Genomic DNA, 25,085 nt, shown 5'->3' with positions numbered 1-25,085 from the left:
ATTTAACCCCCCTCAGGTTGACAGCTAGCTTTGGGAAAGTGTTTCCATGAACAGTACTTTGGCTGAAATTTTAGCAATCTCGTCACGCCTTGTTACAAAGCTCTGTGACGTGCGTACCGCCGGCCTTTACAAAGTGCAGGGTGGCTGGTGTGGAGTAGAACAGCTTCTGAATCCTGGCTCCTCCTCAAGCCCAGCTTTACTTCTTGTCCCCCTGACTGCACGGTATGAACCACACCTATGGAATTTCCCTGTCCTGATGAGGGACACCTGCTATTCCTGGAGCTTTGCCCTTCTTCGAAGTTGGAAGGTACATTACAGTGCCACTGATGGAATGTTATTATTGAATAACATTACTGAATGTTATTCCCACCAAGAACTTTTATATGCACTCTCTCCCAAACAACAGACCTCCTGATTACCCCATGACCACCTGTTCTTATACCCATTTTACACACGAGAAAACTAAGGTAGGGAAAGTTAAATAACTTGCCTAAGGTCACCCTGATCCTAACATGAGTTGGTCTGAATCCCAGAGTTTCACTATCAAATTTTGTATTCTTGTCATTGTTGTGCCCCCCCCCAAATTCATGTGTTGAAATCCTAACCCCTGAGACCTCAGAATATGACCGTATTTGGAGATACGGTCTTTCAAGAGGTAATTAAAGCAAGATGGGATCATTAGGGTGAGCCCTAATCCAATAGGACTAGTGTCCTTTTAAGAAAAGGAGATCTGAGATACAGTAGGATTTCACTTAAATTATTATTTCGGTAAAGTCAATTAGAAAATACTGAAAGCGGGGCTTCCCTGGTGGCGCAGTGGTTGAGAGTCCGCCGGCCGATGCAGGGGACATGGGTTCGTGCCCCGGTCCGGGAGGATCCCACATGCCGCGGAGCGGGTAAGCCCGTGAGCCATGGCCGCTGAGCCTGCGCGTCCGGAGCCTGTGCTCCGCAATGTGAGAGGCCACAACAGTGAGAGGCCTGCGTACCGCAAAAAACAAAAAACAAAAAACAAAAACAAACAAACAAAAAGAAAATACTAAAAGCATAAAAAATCCTAATCACCCAGAAATAACTATTATTAATAATTTAGTGTATGTTCTTTCATACATTTTTCCATACTTATGAAGTATATATAAATCATTTTATTTCAAAAATGTGTATTTTTAAGTATAATTCCCTCTTTTCACCTAAATGTGTATCATGAATGTTTTTCTGTGTCTAAAAATCTATTTCTGTAATATAATTTTAACATTTTTATGAGTATAAAAGTAATATAGACAATGGGTCACCCCAAAGTTAGGGTCTGACCACACCCATATTACAGAAATATATTTCGGATAAAGAACGAAACAAAAGAGGTGCCACAGTACAACCATAGCAATAGTAACGGCAACAAAGATGATAAGAAGGCAGTATGGATATATCTTAATAAAGTTGGGATGGCAGAATCCTTTTAAATCAAGATTTAAAAAAAATGACAACCCAGAATCCATAAAGGGAAAGATTGGTGGATTTGCACATAGAAAATGTAAAATTCATGTATGGAAAAGGAATCACGAACAGAGTGTATTAGTTTGCCAGGGCTACCACAGCACAATATGACACACTGTGGGGCTTCAACAACAGCAATGTATTTTCTCACAGCCCTGGAGCCTAGAAGTCCAAGATCAAGGTGTTGGCAGCGTTGGTTTCTTCTCAGGCCTCTCTCTCTGACTTGCAGATGGTTGTCTTCTCTTCCCTGTGTCTTCACATGATCTTCCCTCTGTGTGTTTGTGCCCAGATTTCCTTTTCTTACAGCGACACTAGTCCTATTGGATTAGGGCCCACCCTAATGACCCCACTTTGCTTTAATTACCTCGTGAAAGACCCTGTCTCCGAATATGGTCATATTCTGAGGTCCTAGGGGTTAGGATTTCAACACATGAATTTGGGGAGGGGGACACGATTCAGTCCTTAACACAGAGCAAAAGCCAAGTGAAGAGCCTAGAGGACACACTTGCAAATATGAGTCTAAGGACCAAAATTCCCTCTCCCCTGTGAACTGCTTGCATGCCCTGCCACGTCTGCTGTTCCTGTTCTTCCTAAGCTACTAGGACTCGGTGCCATCCCCACCCTCAGCCCATAGGTAGTCATATCCTTTCTTTAGATACGTTACTGTTTTCAGTTGAGTTACATCAGGTCCTGAGGCTCGGAATCTCCTTCCCGGGAACTTTGCATATCTCTGCTCTCATCCATTAAGAGATGCCATTAAGAGATGCAAGTTTAACTCTTAGAGGCCAATCTTGAAAAAAAAAAAAAAACACTTTATGATAAAAGAAACACAAGCTGGTTTTAGAAGAAAAAAACCACTAACATATAAATGAAAGTAAAGCCAAAGACTTTTCCTCTTTCCTTTTTTTCCATCCTGCTTCCTGCACTGCCAGCCTTGTGCCCAGAAAGGAGCCACCGCTTATAGTCGGCCTGTGTTTCCCTTTGAGTGATGTATACAGTGGAGGAAGAAGTGTTGACCGATATAGTTTGATGACACTGATGAGGTGTCATTGATATTACTAAGACTGCCACAGAACTGTGGTGAGGTAACAGTTACCCCATATGCCAACTCACCATCTACTAGGCTAAGTGCTGTGCTTCATCCTACAGGACCCTCTGAGGTAGTGCTGTTATCACCCCATTTTTCAGATAAGCGACCTCCGGTTTAGAGATGTTGAGTAACTTACTCATAGTCTCAGAGCTGGGAAACAATTAAGTGAGACCTTTTGGCTTCAGAGCCTGCATTTGCTATGGCTACTTACCATGAGAGCGTGAACACTTTTTCATGACACTGTATAGAGGCTGAGTTCACTATTTCGTAATCTTGACAGTGTGTTTCCCTGTAAGGTCGTATCATGATACACTTAACCTCTCTACTCTTTGTGACCATCTCTGTCATTTCCATCCTTCGCTTTTACAGACAAGGCTACAGAGGATACCCTTGTGCTCTTGAATGCATGTCTCCAGAGACAATGGAAGGAGTATGCACTGTTAAAATTTTGATACACTTTGATATATTTTGATAAGCTGTCAGATGGTAATCTTACTTCTAAGTTCTTGGGAAAGACCTCCGTGTCATCCCCAAGTAATGTTACAGATTTAGTACAACTCAGCCTGTTTTGTGCCCCAGGCACCTTGATAAAAGCTTTTAATAATAAGGATGGTGATTCCATGTACCATTTCCATGAGATGAAAGAAAATAGGCAGTTTGAATATGGTTATCCTTCTCGGATGATCTTATTTAGAGTTTAGTTTCTAGTATCAAAATAGCAGTCAATGCCCCTTTCCCTTCTGCATGAAGGGGACAGAGTAAATACTTCCTTTCTCTCTTTGAACTGAGGCAGAATCGTTGTTTTTCTATCAGACTTGAGAATTCACAGTGAGGCCAGAGATTCCTTTTTTAACTTTTCCCAAGCGAATTTAATTGGAGTGACAGGATTGATTTAGCTGTAAAGCAAGATTGGATTTCTGAGGTGGTGGTTGGCGACAGGTTGGGAAGGCCCTCAGTGCGTCAGGTAAGCAAAGCCACAGTCCTCCTGTAGGTGACCTGCCCTGGAGGGATTCTGCAGGCAAAGGACTGCCCCAGGGCAACCTGAGAAGTCCCGCCTGGCACCTGTAAGCATTTTGCATCATTCAGAGAGAAAAGGTCAAGGCAGGCCTAAGTGAGTGACAATGGGACGAACCTCTGAAGGCTTCTCTCTGGGCAAACACACTTTCACTGGAGCCCAGGACCCAGGGGTTTAGGAAGTTCACATATGGGATGATGGTGGTGGTTTTCTTTAAAATCCACCAAATGCATTTATGTGCCTGTTGCTGTGACGGATGTGTTTCTGGGGAGGGTGCTTCTACAATCTCATTTGCCCATTTCATCTTTTATGGAGGCACTCCTTGACACAAAATGTCCAATTTCCATGTAAGAATTTTCCTTTCACTGTCTTGCTGTAAAAGAGGCCACTATTCATCTCTCAATTTTTGTTGGGCACATGACAATCTGAAATAAAGACTCTGTTTCCCGGCCTTCCTCCTGCTTGATGTGGCTTGACAAGGTTAAGTTCGGGCCAGTGGGATTTGAGAGCAGATGCTGGGTACGACTTCTGAGGAAGGTCCTTACAAGGATGCTCTTTGCTGTTGATGAGAATGTGAGTATGGGAATTGAAGTTCAACGGTAATTTGGTGCTCTGTGGAGAGAGTGTCATCTTGAGGATGAAGCAGCAGCAGGACAGAAGGAGCCCGATGGAAACCTCTGGGTAACAGAGGGATACTTTTCTGTGTTGCTTCAGCCATACTATTTTGGGCTTTAGTTGTTCTTGGATAAACCTAATTGTAATGGATACATCTGCTTTCTGTGTTCTGGGCATTGCTTTAAGTGTAAAAAACCTACCTAAAAGGTAGGTCATCTTATGAATCCTTATTATTGTCCGTATTTTACAGATGAGGAAATTGAAACTTAAAGAAGAGAAATTCTAAGTGATGTGTCCAAGGTGACACACCTTGTATTTCTATGGGCCCAAGACTTTATTTATTTGTTTTTATTTTATTTTTTAAAAATATTTATTTATTTATTTGGCTGCGCCCGTCTTAGTTGCGGCATGTGGGATCTTTAGTTGCAGCATGCGAACCCGTAGTTGAAACATGCGAGATTTACTTCCCTGACCAGGGACCGAACCCGGGCCCCCTGCATTGGGAGTGTGGAGTTTTAGCCACTGGACCACCAGGGAAGTCCCTATGGGCCCAAGATTTTAACCTGCTTGACTCCACAACTTGTACTTTTAATCTCTGTCCTTTCCAGAAATGACTCAGACATTTATTTCTCATTCCATATTGATTGCCTCCCAATGTGCCAGGCAGTGTGCTTGGGGCTGGGGACACAAAGGTAAGTAAAAGCAGTTGATTCTTGGCCTTGTGGCACTTGTCTTTCAATGGAGAAGAACGATATAATCAGTCAGTGTAAATAAAGTTAAAATGATGAGCAGAATGAATACTGTGAAGGAACAGTATCCAGTGCTGTAAGAGACTATAATGAAGGGGGTGCAGTTTGAACATCTAGCAAGAGCTGTAACCTATTAGAGGTTTGGAGAGTTGAGGAAACTCTCCTAAATAAGTGGCATTTGAGAAGAGATCTGAAGGTTGAGTAGGAGGTGAAAGTGTGAGAGAGAGAGCGTGTGTGTGTGTATGTGTGTGTATGTTGGGGAGGGTAGCAATCCAAGAGGGAACAGGACATAAAGACCTCATTTCAGGAAGACGGCTGGCATGTTGGAAGAACTAAAGACCCACGGTGCTGGAACTCAGTAAGAGAGAGAGGCGTGGCTTAGAATGGAACTGGAGAGGAGATAGCTATGGAGAATTGCAGGACATGTTAAAGATGTGGGGTTTTATCCTCAGAGAGATGGAGGGCTGTCTAATGGTTTCAACAGACAGGGGACAGGGTCAGGTTCATACTCTGAAATGATCAGCCTGGTTGCTACGTAGGAAATGGACTGGGGAGATGAGAGTAAGTACCTATAGGGGGTTCTTAAAATAGTCCAGGAGAGGTTTCTGGTGGCTTAGACTAGGGAGATGGCAGTGAGGTTGGAAAGAAGTGGATGATGTTGAATGACATTTGGGAGGCAAAACTGAAAGGATATGGTGCTGGCTTGCCTTTGGGGGGTGAGAGTGAGGGAAGTTTTCAGGAACTCCTGGGTTTCTGGCTTGTATAAGTGGATGGGAGAAGGATGGCTTTACTTACCAAGACAGAGACCACGAGAAGAAGAGCTGGCTTGGGGTAGCTGCAGGACATCTTCTCAGTTAACTTGTCCAGAAAACCCTGTGCTCTCTTTTGTTGAAGAACTGTTAAATCCAATCATCTGATTTTGGGTTAGATTTCCCTTCAGGAAAACCCACCTCCCCTGGCTGTAACAGGCATTGGCTTAGTGACCAAGGTTTGCACAGTGAGATTCTTCTTTGTGGAATGTTGGAGGTGAAGGCAAAGGGGGCTTGCCTTTGGGGTCTTGGAGCAGGAAGGATGGAGTCCTACAGATGCTTCTACCTATGGAAGTGTTTCCTACCTATGGAGAAAGCTGGTGTGCAGTGAGAGAGAAAGGAGTTAGATGGAGATTAATAGAGATGAGAGATGGCAAGAGAGACCTTATTGTGTTGTTTAAATTCCTGAATTCATGCATGCCTGAGACCAGCTCTGTCCAAGAACTTTTTGGTTCCTTGAGCCAATACATTTCCTTTAGTGCCCTAAGTCAGCTTGAGGTAGGTTTTTGATACCTCCATCTGGATGCTGATGAGTCAGGGAGGATAATAAGTTCAGTTTCAAAAATGTTGAATTTCAGATGGTTTTGAGACATATATATATTATATATATATATATGTATATATATATTGTTTATATATATTGTTTTAAGACTATATATATATATATATATATTTGATATATATATTTCAAATAGGTAGATGTATGTAGCTGAGCTCAGAGGAGAGGACAGGGCTAGGAGATATAACTTTGGGACTTATCAACATAAAGTGATAATTGAAGCCATGGTCAGTGATGATTGTGAGCAAGTGTATGGTGGCAAGAAAGGAAGGCTTAGAATGAGGCTTTGAAATTGGGTGCAGAGTACATAAAGGCGAGCTTGTAAAAGAGAAAAGTGTAGAGGACAATAAGAAAGCAGTTGTGAATAGTGCTGCTAAGAACATTGGGGTGCATGTATCTTTTTGAATTAGTGTTTTTGTTTTTTCTGGGTATATACCCAGGAGCAGAATTGCTGGATCATATGGTAGTTCTATTTTTTAGTGTTCTGAGGACTTTCCAAACTGTTTTCCATGGTGGCTGCACCAATTTACATTCCCACCAACAGTGCACAGAGTTCCCTTTTTTCCACATCCTTGACAACAGTTGTTATTTGTAGACTTTTTGATGATAGCCATTCTGACAGGTGTGAGGTGATATCTCATTGTTGTTTTGATTTACATTTCTCTCATAATTAGCGATATTGAGCATCTTTTCTTGTGCTTGGTAGCCATTTGTATGTTTTCTTTAGAAAAATGTCTATTCAGGTCTTCTGCCCATTTTTTTTTTGATTGGGTTGTTTGGTTTTTTTTTTTTATATTGAGCTGTAGGAGCTGCTTGTATATTTTGGATATTAACCCCTTGTCAGTCTTATCACTTGCTAATATTTTCTTCCATTCTGTAAATCAATATTACTTCCATAAAAAAGAAAGCAAATCAGTTTTATGGCACTATGGATTTTAAAAAGGAAGGAGTGATCGACCAAGTTGAATGTCACTAAGAGATTTTCTAAATTGAAGTCTGAAAAATATCCATTTGACTTAGGGAAAGCTTGAAAAAGAGTTGACTTTTTAAGATGTGTCATAGCGTTCTGAGAACTGAGAGGTGCCAGATCTAACATCAAAGATACCTCTAAAGGTTCAGAAAGATAGAAATGGGTCAGCATCGAGTTTTAGTTCTTGGGAACTGGGGGAGGCAGGTGTGAGGGAAATGAGTCTCTCATTTAACAAATGTGTAAGGCATCCCATTCTTTGCTGTATGCCAGGAGGAAGGTAAACAACAAGACACTTTCATCCTTCTGGAACTCACAGTCTAGGTGGGAAGACAGACAAGCAAATGCCAATCACAATTTAGGTTAATAAGTGCAGGATATGCCAGTCTGGATGCTTTTGGCTGTAAGCGAGAGAAAACCTAATGAACAGTGACTTAGGATATTTAGATTTCACTTAGCAAGAAATGCAGATGGGTGGTTCCAGGGTAGAGTCAGCAGTTTACCAGGCTGTGAAGGGTTCAAGCTGTTTGCATCTTTCCATTCTGCCATGTTAGCCTGTTGGGTTTTGAACTGTGGGTTGTTACATTGTGATCTGAAGATGGCTGCTGCAGCTTTAGGTATTACATTCTTGCATGAGAGTATGCAAAGAAGGAAGGGAGGAAAAGTGACAAAAAGGCTTATTCTTCAGGCAGCTCTTGCCTTTCATTAGGGAGAAAATTCCTTCTAGAAGACCCTGGTATATTTCCTCTACACCCACTGGCCACAAATGGGTCCTATTCATTTATTCTAAAAAATCTGTTCATTCACTACTATCTGCCAGGCACATTTGTAGATAAAATAAGGGAAGTGACACCTAAGCTGAGAAGTAGGGGACTTGTAGGGGTTAGCCATTTAAGCTAAGGGTCAATGGTGAGGGAAGGGTGTTGGACATAAGGAACAGGATATGTGAAGGCTTGGAGGAGAGAGATGTGATACCTACACATCTGATGGTGAAATGACATGATTCTTCTCTTTAAACGTGACTTCAGTGTGGATTATTACAGAGAAGGGGTTAACTGCAGTCTAACCATGCTGATCCCTGAGGCACACTCATATTCTGGATTGAGAGTTGCCTCGAAGGACTATCTTATACGGGCTAACCTTAGTCTTTTTTGCTTTTCTTCCCCTGATAATACATGTCTGCATAGCAATGAGATACCCTTCTTTCAGCCAAAGCAATATTTTTCACAAATCTCATCTAAATGAATTAGCATTCCCAGCTCACGTGACTCAGGTTATGGCAGGAACAAGTTCCTGTGCTCACACTTGGGCTGGTCTAGTTGACCGTGGCACTGAAAATCAAAGCTGGTCAGTGTATTTTTGTGCAGACAACCCTTGAGAGGCTGTTTCTGGCCATTTTCTCCTCCATGTTCACAGTGACATCTGTTGGATTATAGCTGGCATTCTCTGTAAAGTGTACACACTGTTCAGTGCAAGAGGAGAGTGGAAGAGACAGGCACATCGTGAGATGAGGGGGTAAAAGCACTTTATATTTTTTACTTAGATGTTTGTCCTGGAGCCTCTTTTTATTTCTCTCTTTTTCTGCAAAAGTACTGGGTGGATTTGTTTTATGATTCAAATGCATATTTATACTGAGAGTTTTCCTTCTCTTGACAAGAAACATCAAGCTGGAAGGAAGGCATGGAAGACGTGGGGGAGCTTTTATAGGTCTCCTTGTTCTTCTGTGACCAGATTTCCTTAATGCACTCAGTTTTTTTCAATGCTAAAGAAAGACCCTTTGTTGTCAGCAGTATGTTTTGGCAGTGGGAAACTCAAGTTTATTAGATAACTGTCAGGGAGACTCTACTGGGAGTGGGTTGACATAACCAGACTTTTTGGAGCACAAAACTAACCAGCCAACTCCACCCTAAAATTAGCCTGCTACCTTCGGCACCCTACAATGCAAATTGTTTTCATTAAAACTTGCAGGGCTTCCCTGGTGGCGCAGTGGTTGAGAGTCCGCCTGCCGATGCAGGGGACATGGGTTCGTGCCCTGGTCTGGGAGGATCCCACATGCCGCGGAGTGGCCGGGCCTGTGAGCCATGGCCGCTGAGCCTGCGCGTCCGGAGCCTGTGCTCCGCAGCGGGAGAGGCCACAGGAGTGAGAGGCCCGTGTACCGCAAAAAAAAAAAAAAAAACCAACTTGCAGACCTCTGTCGGATCTCAGAAGGTACAAAACCCAGGACATAAGGGCACTTCCTCCTTCATGTCTCTGAGACTCCATGAGGAGGGTCATCTGGTCTACCAAGGTACCAGGTGACTGATATATGTTCTCACTTGCCATCCCTTTATTAAAACCATTTTATTTGTTTACATCCAACACACAATGTGCCCAAAGAATCCCTCATGTTCCTTTTCTTTTGTTTCATTTGCTTTGCTTTTCAGCTAGTGAGGAATGAAGCTGGCCTTGTGGGAAATTACCTTGGTCTCTCAGACAATACCCAGCAAGGGCATACAGTGACTTGGGGAAGGTCACAGTATTTTAACAAGCTATTTCACGTGGTTTTGGGGGAAAGAATAAGATACCATCTGCCAAATGTTTAGAGTGCTTCCGAAATAGGGGGCACTAGGGTAACATGGGCTTTGGAGCCAACTGCTTGGCTATGAGTATGGGCTGTGGCACCTGCTGGTTGTGTGGCCTTGAATGAGTTACTAAACTGATCTGTGACTCAGTTTCCTCATCTTTAAAATGGAGATATTAATAGTATACTTTAGAGGTTAGTTACAAGGATTAAATGAGATACACATGCAAAGCTCTGGAAAATAAATACTAATAGAGCAAAGCAGATAATGTGGAGATTTTTAAAAATGAGAAGTCGTCTATCAGTATAGACAAATTAATCCATGTGCCTTTGGTATACCAGTTGTTCTCCTTAAGCATCTATGTTTCTTTCCTCAAATCCTTATTGGATTCCACTAAAAAATCAAGCAACTGTATTTATCTAACATTGGATAATTACTTTATAACTGTCTGCTCTCCCCAGTGCTTTGCAAGATGCTAGGGATACACAAATAAATCAGAAGATTTGAAAAAAGTGATATAAATTTGACCCATATACTCTTCGGAAATCATGATCTGTGATCAACCTTAGTTTGGCCCCAAATTTTCACAGTAGCATCCAAAAGGATGGGTTTGTCCATCTGTCCAACAATTTTGTACCTTTTATTCCCAGAATATAACTGGTGAGGTTCAAATGCTTTTCTCCTTCAGCCTAGAAGTGATCTTACTCTTCCTGAGTTAGCACACTCTTTTCCCAGTGTTCTTCATATCTTGTTATTTATGTTTAGTCTGAGTGGCAGTAGGAAGGGTGGTTTTAAGTCTTATCACCAGTCATTTCCATCAGCAAGCATTCTCTTCCAAGCCGCCTAAACCTCTACATCACCTACGTAAATAGAAATCCAGGAGTTGCCATTGTCTCCCCCAACAGAATATAAACATTTTGAGGACAGGGTCCCATCTCTACTTGAGAAAGATTTGGAAAGTGAAGAAATGGAATTCATACAGAAAAGCTGCCATTTCCTTGCTTAACATTGAGTAATTTCATTAGTTATGTGCCTCACTGGGGTACCACTGAGGTGAAGCAGAAGATAAATAGCATCACTAATGATTATGCTTCCATACTAAAGCCCCTTCCTCAGAAAAAAAAAAATGTAACAATGTTTTCCTAACAGTGAAGTGATCACCTGAACCTGAATTAGCACTGACTCATCAAATCCCTCATCCAGTTTGAAAAGAGGTCAGGTCATTGGCCACATCATTAACTCATTATGAATTAAAAAAGGGTTTATTGAGTTCCTGGGCGTTTTAAAGTTTAATAACTTCAGGATGATATTTGCTGGCTGAAACCTCTAGTCATAAAGTGAAAGCTTTGTCCAATTTTTTTGCTGCTATGTATTAAAGACAAGCTTTCTTTCTCTCTCTTTTTTAAAACATATCAGCTATTTTTGGTACTTTCTTTTCTTTTCACTCTTCCCTTCCATTATTTCTGTTCCTTCCCTCCCTCCTTTCCTTCCTTCCTTTTTTTTTTTTTTTGGGGGGGGGTACGCGGGCCTCTCACTGTCGTGGCCTCTCCCGTTGCGGAGCACAGCCTCCAGATGCGCAGGCTCAGCGGCCATGGCTCACGGGCCCAGCCGCTCTGTGGCATGTGGGATCTTCCTGGACCGGGGCACGAACCCACGTCCCCTGCATCGGCAGGCGGACTCTCAACCACTGCGCCACCAGGGAAGCCCCTTCCTTTCTTTTTTAATAGAAACAACAGTCACTTGTGTATACTCTGTGATACAGAATAAGAATACTTTCAGTTCTGAACTACTATTATTTTACTTTTCCTGTGCACCTTCTTATAGGACCATGCTGCTTGTCCCAATGTGTTGGTATGCAACATTTCTGAAAGAAGATTTTTCATAGGAGGGTGTCAGAGGATGGAATGAGTGCCTGGTCACCTCATTCATTTATTGTCACCCTTGACTCATTTTTGGAGCATCTTAAAATACTTAACATACTTACCAAAACCATATTTGGAAATAGCCTCTGTTTTTTTTCTGCTTATTAACATAATCAGAAATTATAGGAAATTTAGAAAAATACCAGAAGCATGTAGGGAAAATAGAGAAAAATTACCTTCACCCATAATACTACTATCCAGAGAATGTTTCTTTTCTGTGCACATATACACATACATATTTGATTGTTGGTATTATCTCAAATTTGGGATTATACTATATAATTTTTAACCTGTTTTTCCCCACTTAAATGTAGAATGTTGACATATTTCCATACTAGTGAATATTCTGTTGCCACAGTGGTTTTCAGTTTTGTTTTTTTTTTACTATATCCTAAAGTAAGAAGTACATTTTATATACTGACCCAGAATAAACACACATCCATTTAAATAAAGTTTCATGAAACCATACTGACACTTACTTTGTGTGATGCGCTCTGATATTCTTCTATTTAAAAAGCTGTCCATGGCCCACAAAAACTGGTTTCATGACTCAATGATTTGTGACCCACAGGTTGCAAACTATTCCTTTAACACATGAATTTTATTGGCTGTGTAGTTTTCATTGTATGGTATGAATACATTATAATATATTTAACTGATACCCTACAGGTGGACATTTACATTGCTTCCGGTGTTTCTCTGGTCCTAAAACATTGCAGTGAACAAATGGGTACAGAAAACACACACACACACACACACACACACACACACACACTTTCTTAGGATGAATCCCAGGGCATACATGGGCATATAATTACTGGGTCAAAAGGTGAGCAGTGAGCATGATTTTAAAGCTTTTGGTACACATTGCTGAATTTCCCTCCAGGAAGCTTATATAAATATTTACACTCTTGCTTGCTGTGTCTGGGGATGCCCAGTTCTCCCTGCCCTCACACGTAAAAACTACATTCTTTGAGTTATCTTAGAATCTCAGTCACAGACGAAGTTCACAGCAGCATTCAACAGTGAGGGGAGAAATGTTTTTGGCGGTGATGGAAGTCTGCTCTATGACTGAAGATTGCTATTGTGTCTAAATTGTATTATGTTAATGTCCCATGCAGTGTGCTTTGCTGGTGAGGTTTAACATTTATATTTCTCTTGTACACCGCCAAAAAGAAGTGCTTATTTTAAACATTGCACAGTGCTCTTTAGATCCTGTGGATCTTTCCGTTGTCCTTGGCCACGGACCCTCTGATTCTCTCAGAAAGAGTATAGATGCAGTAACCATGCATTGTGCAATTTTCAGGACAGATTTTGTTTCAGATGTGCCTGCTCTCTGTTGGTCCAGTTTATGTCTTAGTTGTTGTCCTTACTTTTGAGTTGGATCATAGCATCTCTGGAAGAACAGGTATATGCCTGCGTTGAGAACAACACTACTCTGTGTTCAGTTTGGAGAAATCTTAATTGTCCAGCAAAAAAATATGTACGAGTTGTTTTATTTTTAATGGCAAAAGATTGGAAGCCACCCAAGTGTACCTCAGTACGAGACTGGTTGTGTAAGTTCTGGCTTACCCACGGAAGGAATACAATGCAGTTGTTTAAAAGAAAGAGACAGCTCTGTGCATATAGCCGTGGAAAAAACTCCAAGATCTGTTGTTGATGAGAAAAAACAGGCTGCAGAGAGGCGTCTAGTCTAAATCCTTGACAGCGTGCATGTCTCTTTTTCTAAAATCCTCTGAGTGTATTACTTCAGTTAAAATAGATAATGGAAAAAAAGTAAAGATTAGCAAGTGTCTAAGGCATTTTAGAAAAATACCCATCAGAAAACACCTCAACTGTCTCATATTGATACTGTGTTGTTTCTGATTGAGAGTTTTTTTTTAAATTTATTTTTTTCAAGTATAGTTGATTTACAATGTTGTGTTAAATTCCACTGTACAGCAGAGTGATTCAGTTATACACATATATACATTCTTTTTCATACTCTTTTCCATTATGGTTTATCACAGGATATTGAATATGGTTCCCTGTGTTATACAGTAGGTCCTTGTTGGTTATCCATTCTATATATAATAGTTTGCACTTACTAATCCCAAACTCCCAATCCATCCCTTCCCCCTCCCTCCCTCCCTGGATTGAGAATTTGGAGCTGAGTCCTCCCAGGGTGGAGGATATCCCTTGGGGATCGAATAGACACTTGGAAAGAATTAACTCCACTTCCCAGAATGCCTGTACACTACCACCCCATTTACACCCAGGGAGAACCCGTATCATTCAATCATACTTAATCCATTTAGAGGGGGCCTCTTCAAAGCTGAATTATGCCACTTGGTACACCTCATGACTAGAATTATGATTGGCTTCTGGGCTTGCTGATCATTTAAGTGTTTTATGGAAGACTTGTAACTGGCAAAAACACATGTGCGCACCCAGATGCTCGTGCACACACTTCATTTATTTATTTATTTATTTAATTAATTTATTTATTTTTATACAGCAGGTTCTTATTAGTTATCCATTTTATACATATTAGTGTATATATGTCAATCCCAATCTCCCAGTTCATCACAGCACCAACACCCCCCTCCGCCCCTTTCCCCCCTTGGTGGCCATACATTTGTTCTCTACATCTGTGTCTCAACTTCTGCCCTGCAAACCAGTTCATCTGTACCATTTTTCTAGGTTCCACATGTATGCGTTAATATACGATATTTGTTTTTCTCTTTCTGACTTACTTCACTCTGTATGCAATTCATCCTTGTCTCTACAGATGACCCAGTTTCATTCCTTTTTATGGCTGAGTAATGTTCCACTGTATATGTGTATCACATCCTTTATCCATTCATTCGTCTGTCGATGGGCATTTAGGTTGCTTCCGTTACCTGGCTATTGTAAATAGTGCTGCAGTGAACATTGGGGTGCATGTGTCTTTTTGAGTTATGGTTTTCTCTGGTGTATGCCCAGTACTGGGATTGCTGGGTCATAGGGTAATTCTATTTTTAGGTTTTTTTAAGGAACCTCCATGCTCTTCTCCATAGTGGCTGTATCAATTTACATTCCCCCCAACAGTGCAAGAGGGTTCCCTTTTCTCCACACCCTCTCCAGCATTTGTTGTTTGTAGATAGTTTCTGATGATGCCCATTCTAACTGGTGTGAGGTGATACCTCATTGTAGTTTCAATTTGCATTTCTCTAATAATTGGTGACGTTGAGCAGCTTTTCATGTGCCTCTTGGCCATCTATATGTCTTCTTTGGAGAAATGTCTGTTTAGGTCTTCTACCCATTTTTTGATTGGGTTGTTTGTTTTTTTAATATTGAGCTGCATGAGCTGTGTATATATTTTGGAGATTAATTCTTTCTCTGCTGATTTGTTTGCAAATATTTTCTCCCATTCTGAGGGTTGTCTTTTCATCTTGTTTATGGTTTCCTTTGCTGTGCAAAATCTTTTAAGTTTCATTAGGTCCCATTTGTTTATTTTTGTTTTTATTTCCATTACTCTAGGAGGGGGGTCAAAAAAGATCTTGCTGTGATTTATGTCAAAGAGTGTTCTTCCTATGTTTTCCTCCAAGAGTTTTATAGTGTCCGGTCTTACATTTAGGTCTCTAATCCATTTTGAACTTTTTTTGTGTATGGTGTTAGGGAGTGTTCTAATTTCATTCTTTTACATGTAGCTGTCCAGTTTTCCCAGCACCACTTATTGAAGAGACTGTCTTTTCTCCATTGTATGTCCTTGCCTCCTCTGTCATAGATTAGTTGACCATAGGTGCATGGGTTTATCTCTGGGCTTTCTATCTCGTTCCATTGATCTATGTTTCTGTTTTTGTGCCAGTACTATATTGCCTTGATTACTGTAGCTTTGTAATATAGTCTGAAGTCAGGGATTCTGATTCCTCCAGCTCCGTTTTTCTTTCTCAAGACTGCTTTGGCTATTCGGGGTCTTTTGTGTCTCCATACAAATTTTAAGGTTTTTTGTTCTAGTTCTGTGAAAAATGCCAGGGGTAATTTGATAGGGATTGCATTGAATCTGTAGATTGCTTTGGGTAGTATAGTCATTTTCACAATATGGATTCTTCCAATCCAAGAACATGGTATATCCCTCCATCTGTTGGTATCATCTTTAATTTCTTTCATCAGTGTCTTATAGTTTTCTGAGTACAGGTCTTTTGTCTCCCTAGGTAGGTTTATTCCTAGATATTTTATTCTTTTTGTTGCAATGGTAAATGGGAGTGTTTCCTTAATTTCTCTTTCAGATTTTTCATCATTAGTGTGTAGGAATGCAAGAGATTTCTGTGCATTAATTTTGTATCCTGCAACTTTACCAGATTCATTGATTAGCTCTAATAGTTTTCTGGTGACATCTTTCGGATTCTCTATGTATAGTATCATGTCGTCTGCAAACAGAGACTGTTTTCCTTCTTCTTTTCCAATTTGTATTCCTTTTATTTCTTTTTCTTCTCTGATTCCTGTGGCCAGGACTTTCAAAACTATGTTGAATAATAGTGGTGAGAGTGGACATCCTTGTCTTGTTTCTGATCTTAGAGGAAATGCTTTCAGTATTTCACCATTGAGAATGACGTTGGCTGTGGGTTTGTCATATATGGCCTTTATTATGTTGAATTAGTTTCCCTCTATGCCAACCTTCTGTAGAGTTTTTATCATAAATGGGTGTGGAATTTTGTTGAAAGCTTTTTCTGCATCTATTGAGATGATCATATGGTTTTTCTTCTTCAATTTGTTAATGTGGTGTATCGCATTGGTTGATTTGCATATATGGAAGAATCCTTGCATCCCTGGGATAAATCCCACTTGATCATGGTATATGATCCTTTTAATGTTCTGTTGGATTCTGTTTGCTAGTATTTTGTTGAGGATTTTTGCATCTATATTCTTCAGTGATATTGGTCTGTAATTTTCTTTTTTTGTAGTATCTTTGTCTGGTTTGGGTATCAGGGTGATGGTGGCCTCACAGAATGAGTTTGGGAGTGTTCCTTCCTCTGCAATTTTTGGAAGAGTTTGAGAAGGATGGGTGTGAGCTCTTTTCTAAATGTTTGATAGAATTCACCTGTGAAGCCATCTGATTTTGGACTTTAGTTTGTTGGAAGATTTTTAATCACAGTTTTAATTTCATTACTTGTGATTAGTCTGTTCATATTTTCTATTTCTTCCTGGTTCAGTCTTGGGAGGTCATACCTTTCTAAGAATTTGTCCATTTCTTCCAGGTTGTCCACTTTATTGGCATAGAGTTGCTTGTAGTAGTCTCTTAGGATGCTTTGTATTTCTGCAGTGTCTGTTGTAACTTCCCCATTTTCATCTCTAATTTTATTGATTTGAGTCCTCTCCCTCTTTTTCTTGATGAGTCTGGCTAATGGTTTATCAATTCTGTTTATTTTCTCAAAGAACCAGCTTTCAGTTTTATTGATCTTTGCTATTGTTTTCTTTGTTTCTATTTCACTTACTTCTGATCTGATCTTTATGATTTCTTTCCTTCTGCTAACTTTGGGTTTTGTTTGTTCTTCTTTCTCTAGTTCCTTTAGGTGTAAGGTTAAATTGTTTACTTGAGATTTTTCTTGTTTCTTGAGTTAGGCTTGTATTGCTATGAACTTCCCTCTTAGAATTGCTTTTGCTGCATCCCATAGGTTTTGGATCATTGTGTTTTCATTGTCATTTGTCTCTAGGTATTTTTTGATTTCCTCTTTGATTTCTTCAGTGCCCTCTTGGTTATTTAGTAACGTATTGTGTAACCTCCGTGTGTTTGTGTTTTTTCCTTTTTTTCCCCTGTAATTGATTTCTAATCTCATAGCACTGTGGTCAGAAAAGATGCTTGATATAATTTCAATTTTCTTAAATTTACGGAGGCTTGATTTGTGACCCAAGATGTGCTCTGTCCTGGAGAATATTTCGTGCACACTGGAGAAGAAAGTGTAATCTGCTGGTTTTGGATGGAATGTCCTATAAATATCGATTAAATCTATCTGGTCTTTTGTGTCATTTAAAGCTTGTGTTTCCTTAGTAATTTTTTGCTTGGATGATCTGTCCATTTGTGTAAGTGAGGCGTTAAAGTCCCCCACTATTGTTGTGTTACTGTTGATTTCCTCTTTTATAGCTGTTAGCATTTGCCTTATATATTGAGGTGCTCCTGTGTTGGGAGCATATATATTTATAATTGTTAATCTTCTTCTTGGATTGATCCCTTGATCATTATGTAATGTCCTTCCTTGTCTTTTGTAATATTCTTTTTTTTTTTTTTTTTTTTTTTTTTGCGGTACGCGGGCCTCTCACTGTCACGGCCTCTCGTGTTGCGGAGCACAGGCTCCGGACGCGCAGGCTCAGCGGCCATGGCTCACGGGCCCAGCCGCTCCGCGGCATGTGGGATCTTCCCATACCGGGGCACGAACCCGTGTTCCCTGCATCGGCAGGCGGACTCTCAACCACTGCGCCACCAGGGAAGCCCTTTTGTAATATTCTTTATTTTAAAGTCTATTTTATCTGATATGAATATTGCTACTCCGGCTTTCTTTTGATTTCCATTTGCATGGAATATCTTTTTCCATCCCCTCACTTTCAGCCTGTATGTGTCCCTAGGTCTGAAGTGGATCTCTTGTAGACAGCGTATATATGGGTCTTGTTTTTGTATCCATTCAGCGAGCCTGTGTCTTTTGATTGGAGCATTTAATCCATTCATGTTTAAGGTAATTATCGATATGTCTGTTCCTGTTACCATTTTCTTAATTGTTTGGGGTTTGTTTTTGTAGGTCCTTTTCTTCTCTTGTGTTTCTTCTCTAAGAATACTTAGAGAAGTTCCTTTAGCATTTGTTGTAGAGCTGGTTTGATGGTGCTGAATTCTCTTAGCTTTTGCTTGTCTGTAAAGCTTTTGATTTCTCCATCGAATCCAAATGAGATCCTTGCTGGGTAGAGTAATCTTGGTTGTAGGTTCTTCCCTTTCATCACTTTAAATATGTCATGCCACTCCCTCTGACTTGTAGAATTTCTGCTGAGAATTCAGCTGTTAACCTTATGAGAGTTCCGTTGTATGTTATTTGTCGTTTTTCCCTTGCTGCTTTCAGTAATTTTTCTTTGTCTTTAATTTTTGCCAATTTGATTACTATGTGTCTCAGTGTGTTTCTCCTTGGGTTTATCCTGTATGGGACTCTCTGTGCTTTCTGGACTTGAGTGGCTATTTCCTTTCACACGTTGGGGACATTTTTGACTATAATCTCTTCAAATATTTTATCTGGTCCTTTCTCTCTCTCTTCTTCTGGTACCCCTATAATGTGAATGTTGTTACGTTTAATGTTGTCCCAGAGGTGTCTTAGGCTGTCTTCATTTCTTTTCATTCTTTTTTCTTTATTCTGTTCTGTAGCAGTGAATTCCACTATTCTGTCTTACAGGTCACTTATCCGTTCTTCTGCCTCAGTTATTCTGCTATTGATTCCTCCTAGTGTATTTTTCATTTCAGTTATTGTATTGTTCATCTCTGTTTGTTCTTTAATTTTTCTAGGCCTGTTAAACGTTTCTTGCATCTTCTCTATCTTTGCCTCCATTCTTTTTCCGAGGTCCTGGATCATCTTCACTATCATTATTCTGAATTCTTTTTCTGGAAGGTTGCCTATCTACACTTCATTTAGTTGTTTATCTGGGGTTTTATCTTGTTGCTTCATCTGGTACATAGCCCTCTGCCTTTTCATCTTGTGTATCTTTCTGTGAATGTGGTTTTTGTTCCACAGGCTGCAGGATAGTAGTTCTTCTTGCTTCTGCTGTCTGTCCTCTGGTCCACATGCTTTACCTTGATAAAGTCAATATATCTGATTTCAGCATTACAGATCCCATGGAAACAATGGGGTGAGCTTGTAGAGAGGAGGTTTGGCTCCATGTGGAGAGCCTGGGAATGTGCATTATACACTTCACACCACTTATCACCTGAATTAACTACTCTTCTGTCTTGATTAGATTTTCAGTAGACTTATATTCAGGCTCCAATCACAGGATTGCCAAATCCTAGCTCTGTGACCTTGGGCTAATTGCTTGACTTCTCTGAACTATATTTTTTCATCTAAAAAGTGAAAAGTATAGTACCTTTGTCGTAGGGCTGTTGATTTGGGTTAAAGGAGATAAATTATATCAAGTGCCTAGCCTGATGGCCGCCCCTTGGTAGATCCTGGTTAACTGGAAGCTGTTTCTTGTTATGATATAGTTCTGGTAGTACAGACCTCCTGTTAGGAAGGTGTCAGTGGGAATTAAGAAGGTATCTGGGCTGTGCAGGGTCGGGAGGGCCATAGCAACCACACATTCAGGAATAAGGACTCAGAGACTCAGTGGGGAAGTGGCTGTGCAAGCCAAGATTCCAGGAGAATCTCCAGTGTTTGTTTCTTTGTGTCTTCTGTTTCTCAGTATTGATAACTAGGAAACCCTTAAGACGTTTTAATCCTATGGGTTTTGAGGGGGTATGAAGGAAGAGGCTGGAGAGATGGGGCCCCACTGAGCAGCCAGGCTGGGAGCATCAAACCAAGGAATTAAGTAGGGAAATTAGGAGTTTTTTCTTGGGATCTTTTCCTGAAAAAGAAATGGGACACAGAGAAAGACAACTATTATATGATATCATGTATATGTGGCATCTAAAAAATAATACAAATCAACTTATTTACAAAACAAAAACGGACTCACAAACATAGAAAACACAGGGGAAAGGGGAGAGGGATAAATAAGGAGTATGGGATTAACAGATATGTACTACTATATACTAAAATAGGTAACAACAAAGATTTACTGTTTAGCACAGGGAACTATATCCAATATCTTGTATTAACCTATAATGGAAAATAACCTGAATCAATCAATCAATCAATCAGTCTGTCTATCTATCTGAATCACTTTGCTGTACACCTGAAATTAACACAGTATTGTAAATCAATTATAGTTCAATTTTAAAAAAGTGCACCTATTATAAAAGCAAACCATTGCACTCTACAGCCATACCACCCTGAGTGCTCCCGATCTCATCTGATCTCAGAAGCTAGGCAGGGTAGGCCTGGTGAGTACTTGGATGGGAGACCACCTGGGAATACCGGGTGCTGTAGGCTTAAAAAACAAAAAAAGCAAACCATTGCATAAAGCTTTTTTGTTTTAATTAAATAAATTAATTAATTTTTTGCTGTGCTGGGTCTTCGTTGCTGCACACGGGCTTTCTCTAGTTGTGGTGAGCGGGGGCTACTCTTTGTTGCGGTGCGTGGGCTTCTCATGGTGGTGGCTTCTCTTGTTGCAGAGCACAGGCTCTAGGCGTGGGCTTCAGTAGTTGTGGCATGCAGGCTCAGTAGTTGTGGCTCGCGGGCTTTAGAGCGCAGGCTCAGTAGTTGTGGTTCACGGGCTTAGTTGCTCCTCAGCATGTGAGATCTTCCCGGGCCAGGGCTCGAACCCGTGTCCCCTGCATTCGAAGGCGGATTCTTAGCCACTGCACCTCCAGGGAAGTGCTGCATAAAACTTTGACTCACTAATTGGCAGTGTTCCTTCAGATAATATGTATTAGAGAAGAGACCAAGTATAATTTAAGATGTGTCGACTCTGAAACTATTGCTATTTTTATTTCTTGGACCATACCTTTTCCCACCTTTAAAAAAATTATTGTGATAAAATAAAAATAACATAAAATTAAAAAGAAAAAAAAAAGAAATGGAAGAGTGTTTGGAAAATGACCCCAGGCATCTCACGGTGTGAAATCCTGTGGTTTCCTTCTCTGGCTACAACTTCTACACGTGTGTGTATTGAACCCTCCAAAATCCCACTCGTGCTATCCACTCCATAGTACACCTGCATCATTTTGATTTGGGAGTTGTGGAAGGTGTGGAATAGATGCAGGTTCCATCCTAGTGCCTGGATTTCCATCCTCTTTTGATGAAGTGTAGTTAGGTTTAACGTTACCACCTGGGCAGGCAGGGAAACGATAGAGAGGAAGTTACTTTCTGGGATTTCAATCCCAAAGACATATTTCCAAGTACGAATTAGAGATGCCTTGTATTGTGAGAGACTTGAAGCCTCAGACTGTCACTCATTTCCTTTCCCCTTTTGTTGTCATGGGGACTTCTTTTCCCTGAGTTATTACATCTTGCACTTCAGCAAAAATTTTATTGGTTCGGGACCATCGAGTCTCAGGTGGGACATTTTTCACTGCTCATGGTGTAATACATAGAGGTAATTTCTTTCAAATGATTTTTGCTTGAAGTGGTCTTCAATGAATTGAGAAGGGTTAAGTGTATGAATGGAGGCCTGAGTTTCTAGTATTGGGTCCAGGCATGGAGCGTATCCCCTCGGCTTTGCCAGAGCATTCAACGTGGTTGTACAATTGACCTGGCAGTACAGAAATAGGCAGCAATCCATTTTCTTCTCGTTTGACCACCAAAAGAAAGAAAAGTATTATTTAATGCTGTAATCTATTTAAATCTCTTCAAGATCACTTTTGAAAGTTTTATTTTATTTCTGAAATGGAATGTTTTCATCAGAAGGGAATAGTTACGATTTCTCAATGGTGGAGGTTAGTCGTTGTACTGGGGAAACAGTTAGACAAAGCAATCTCAATGACGGCATGATAGAGTCTTCAATGATGCCTTGGGTGTTGCACGGGCAGCCTCTGATTTTTATCTGTGTTCTGTGTCTTTCGAGGCTCTTGTATACGTGGTATTTTCTTTCCTGCTGTTACTTTGAGCCCAAACAGCAAGAAATTTGGCACTAGAACAATTCCTTGGCTTTTTTTCTTCTTGTTTCACTTTATTCCTTCCCTCCCTCCCCTTTCCCTCCCTCCCTTCCTCCCTTTCTCCTTCCTTCCATCCCCCTCTCCCTCCCTTGCTTTCTTTCTTTCTGTCTTCCTGCCTCCCTCCCTCCTTTCCCCCTCTCTCCCTCCCTGCCTGGGTTGGGTATCTCCAAAACCACCTTCCTGTTTGATGATTTTCAAACAGGACTCACAGAACTCAGAAAAGATGTTATACTCCCAGTCAGGAAAGGATGCACATTAAAATCAACAAAGGAAAAAGACATAGAGGGCAGAGTCCGGGAGAAACCAGACCCAAGCTTACAGTTTTGCTCTCCCAGTGGAGTTGCACAGACGGCACTAATTCTCCCAACAACAGTGACAGATGTGCTACGTGTTGCCAACCAGGGAAGCTCACCGAGACTTGATGTCCAGGAATTGTACTGGCAACCAGTCACCTAGGCATGGAGTGCCCGACTGATGACCTTAGCAACTCAGCCTCCAGGATCTGCCCTTCTAAAGGTTCAACTGATTTGGCATGGCTCAGGGCCCCAGGCAAACAAAAACAGCTGTTCACTGTAAATCACAGTGTTAGCATAAATTGTTTGGCGTGGTCCATTGTCTCAGGTATACAAAGACACTCTTATCAGGTAGGGTATTCCAAGGGTTCAGAGTTTATCTCCCAGGGCATGGTCAAGGGTCAGTCTTTTCTTTGGAGTGTGCAAGGTTTGGGGACCCCAAGCCTGCTGAGTAAACCCTTTAGTGCACACTCCCACACCAGCACAGACTCTAGGTCAGGCAAGTGCAAGCTGATGGGAAAATAAAGATGCTTTCTTTTTTTTTTTTGCTGTATGCGGGCGTCTCACTGTTGCGGCCTCTCCCGTTGCGGAGCACAGGCTCCGGACGCACAGGCTCAACAGCCATGGCTCATGGGCCCAACCGCTCTGCGGCATGTGGGATCTTCCCAGACCGGGGCACGAACCCGTGTCCCCTGCATCGGCAGGCGGACTCTCAACCACTGCGCCACCAGGGAAGCCCTGCTTTCTTATACTATATGCAAATCTGAAGACTTGCTTTCATCTCTTTGCTGTCCCACAGTGAGCAAACCATTTGGTTAGACTCTACCTTGGAAGGATAAATCTTTTCATAATGTTTGCAAAGGAGCCATTTCATCATATTGCTGCATTTTCACTTGGCCTCTCCTGATGCAAGATTGGGGTGGAAATATTGTAAGACCCACAAGGGATGTGGCTAGAGGTGGCCTGCCCTCTCTTAGGATTCCAGGGAGCAAGTTTCAGTCAAAGTAACTGGAGCAGGCTTTCCATTTTTGAAACTTATGTCTTTAAAACAAATATTCTAAAGCAAATACCGTAGCTTTTCCCTCTCCCTTCCTTTCTCTCACCCCTTTTCCTGCCCCGTAAACCCTGGGCACCAGATGAGCATTAGGAGAGATTGTCAAGTAGGTGGTACTTTTTGGAGGCAGTTTAAATCAGCTACCTTTTTACACTGGATGAATTCTCTCAACACATGTCTGCTCAAATAAATTGATATTCTCATCCTGATGACTCATTTGGTGAACCACATTGTTTTGCCATCTCTTTGGCTGACCCTTGTAACTCTGCCACCCAAACAGTAGGAAATGCATGATTATTTTCATGCTAAGAAGCACTGGAGAGCAACAAGTTTTTTTTTCGCCCCAGCTGTTCACAGTGATACCCATTGACTTTTGGCTGGCATTCTGGGTGTCACAATGGATGGGCAGAGCCTGGGTGACCTCATGGAGCTCTTGACACCCTGAAGCGGCCTTTAAGAAATGGGTTTTGGTGATAAGCTCATGCAGTCTTGACTGGTTGAACAACAGAACTCAAAAAACATCCCACTACTTGAATAGGACCAATTAGATTTCTGGAAGGAGGTAGGGTTGCGTGGGTTATTGGAAGCCCTGGGTTTGAATTGCTGACCTTGCTTCTGCTGCTTCCTAGCTGTGGAGCTTGGGGCATGTCATCTCACCCTTCAGACTGTCTGTTTCCTCATCAGTTACAGGAGGGTAACAGTAGTACCTACTTCATGGCATAATTATGGTGATTAGTAGGTTAGAGCAAGTAAGGCTTTCCACACTGTGCTTAGCACGTAGTACACAACCATGTAATGGCAACCTCCACAGCCTAGATGTCCATCGACAGAGGAATGGCTGAAGAAGATGTGGTATATATAGACAATGGAATATTACCCAGCCATAAAAATGAATGAAATAATGCCATTTGCAGCAACATGGATGGACCTAGAGATTATCGTACTAAGTGAAGACAGAGAAAGACAAATATCATATGATATCACTTATATGTGGAATCTAAAAAAAATGATACAAATGAACTTAGAAAACAGAAATAGACTCATAGACTTCGAAAACAAACTTATGGTTACCAAAGAGGAAACGTGGTGGGGAGGGATAAATTAGGAGTTTGGGATTAACAGATACACACTAATACATATAAAATAGATAATCAACAAGGACCTACTGTATAGCACAGGGAACTCTACTTAGTATTCTGTAATAACCTATATGGGAAGT

At 41.0% G+C, this 25,085-nt stretch overlaps 1 protein-coding gene and 1 pseudogene across 1 annotated transcript in view; both read left to right on the top strand.

The window, feature by feature from the left end:
• HS3ST4 (heparan sulfate-glucosamine 3-sulfotransferase 4) overlaps window positions 1–25,085 on the top strand; it is a 414,289-nt gene that overhangs the window by 25,343 nt on the left and 363,861 nt on the right. The window lies entirely within an intron of this gene.
• On the top strand, window positions 20,738–20,855 carry LOC132477164 (5S ribosomal RNA; annotated as a pseudogene).

Source organism: Mesoplodon densirostris, chromosome 16 (genome assembly GCF_025265405.1).
Source record: "Mesoplodon densirostris isolate mMesDen1 chromosome 16, mMesDen1 primary haplotype, whole genome shotgun sequence".
NCBI classification, from domain to species: Eukaryota; Metazoa; Chordata; class Mammalia; order Artiodactyla; family Ziphiidae; genus Mesoplodon; species Mesoplodon densirostris.
The sequence above is the reverse complement of the archived record's forward strand: the minus strand, read 5'-3'. Positions and strand labels throughout refer to the sequence as shown.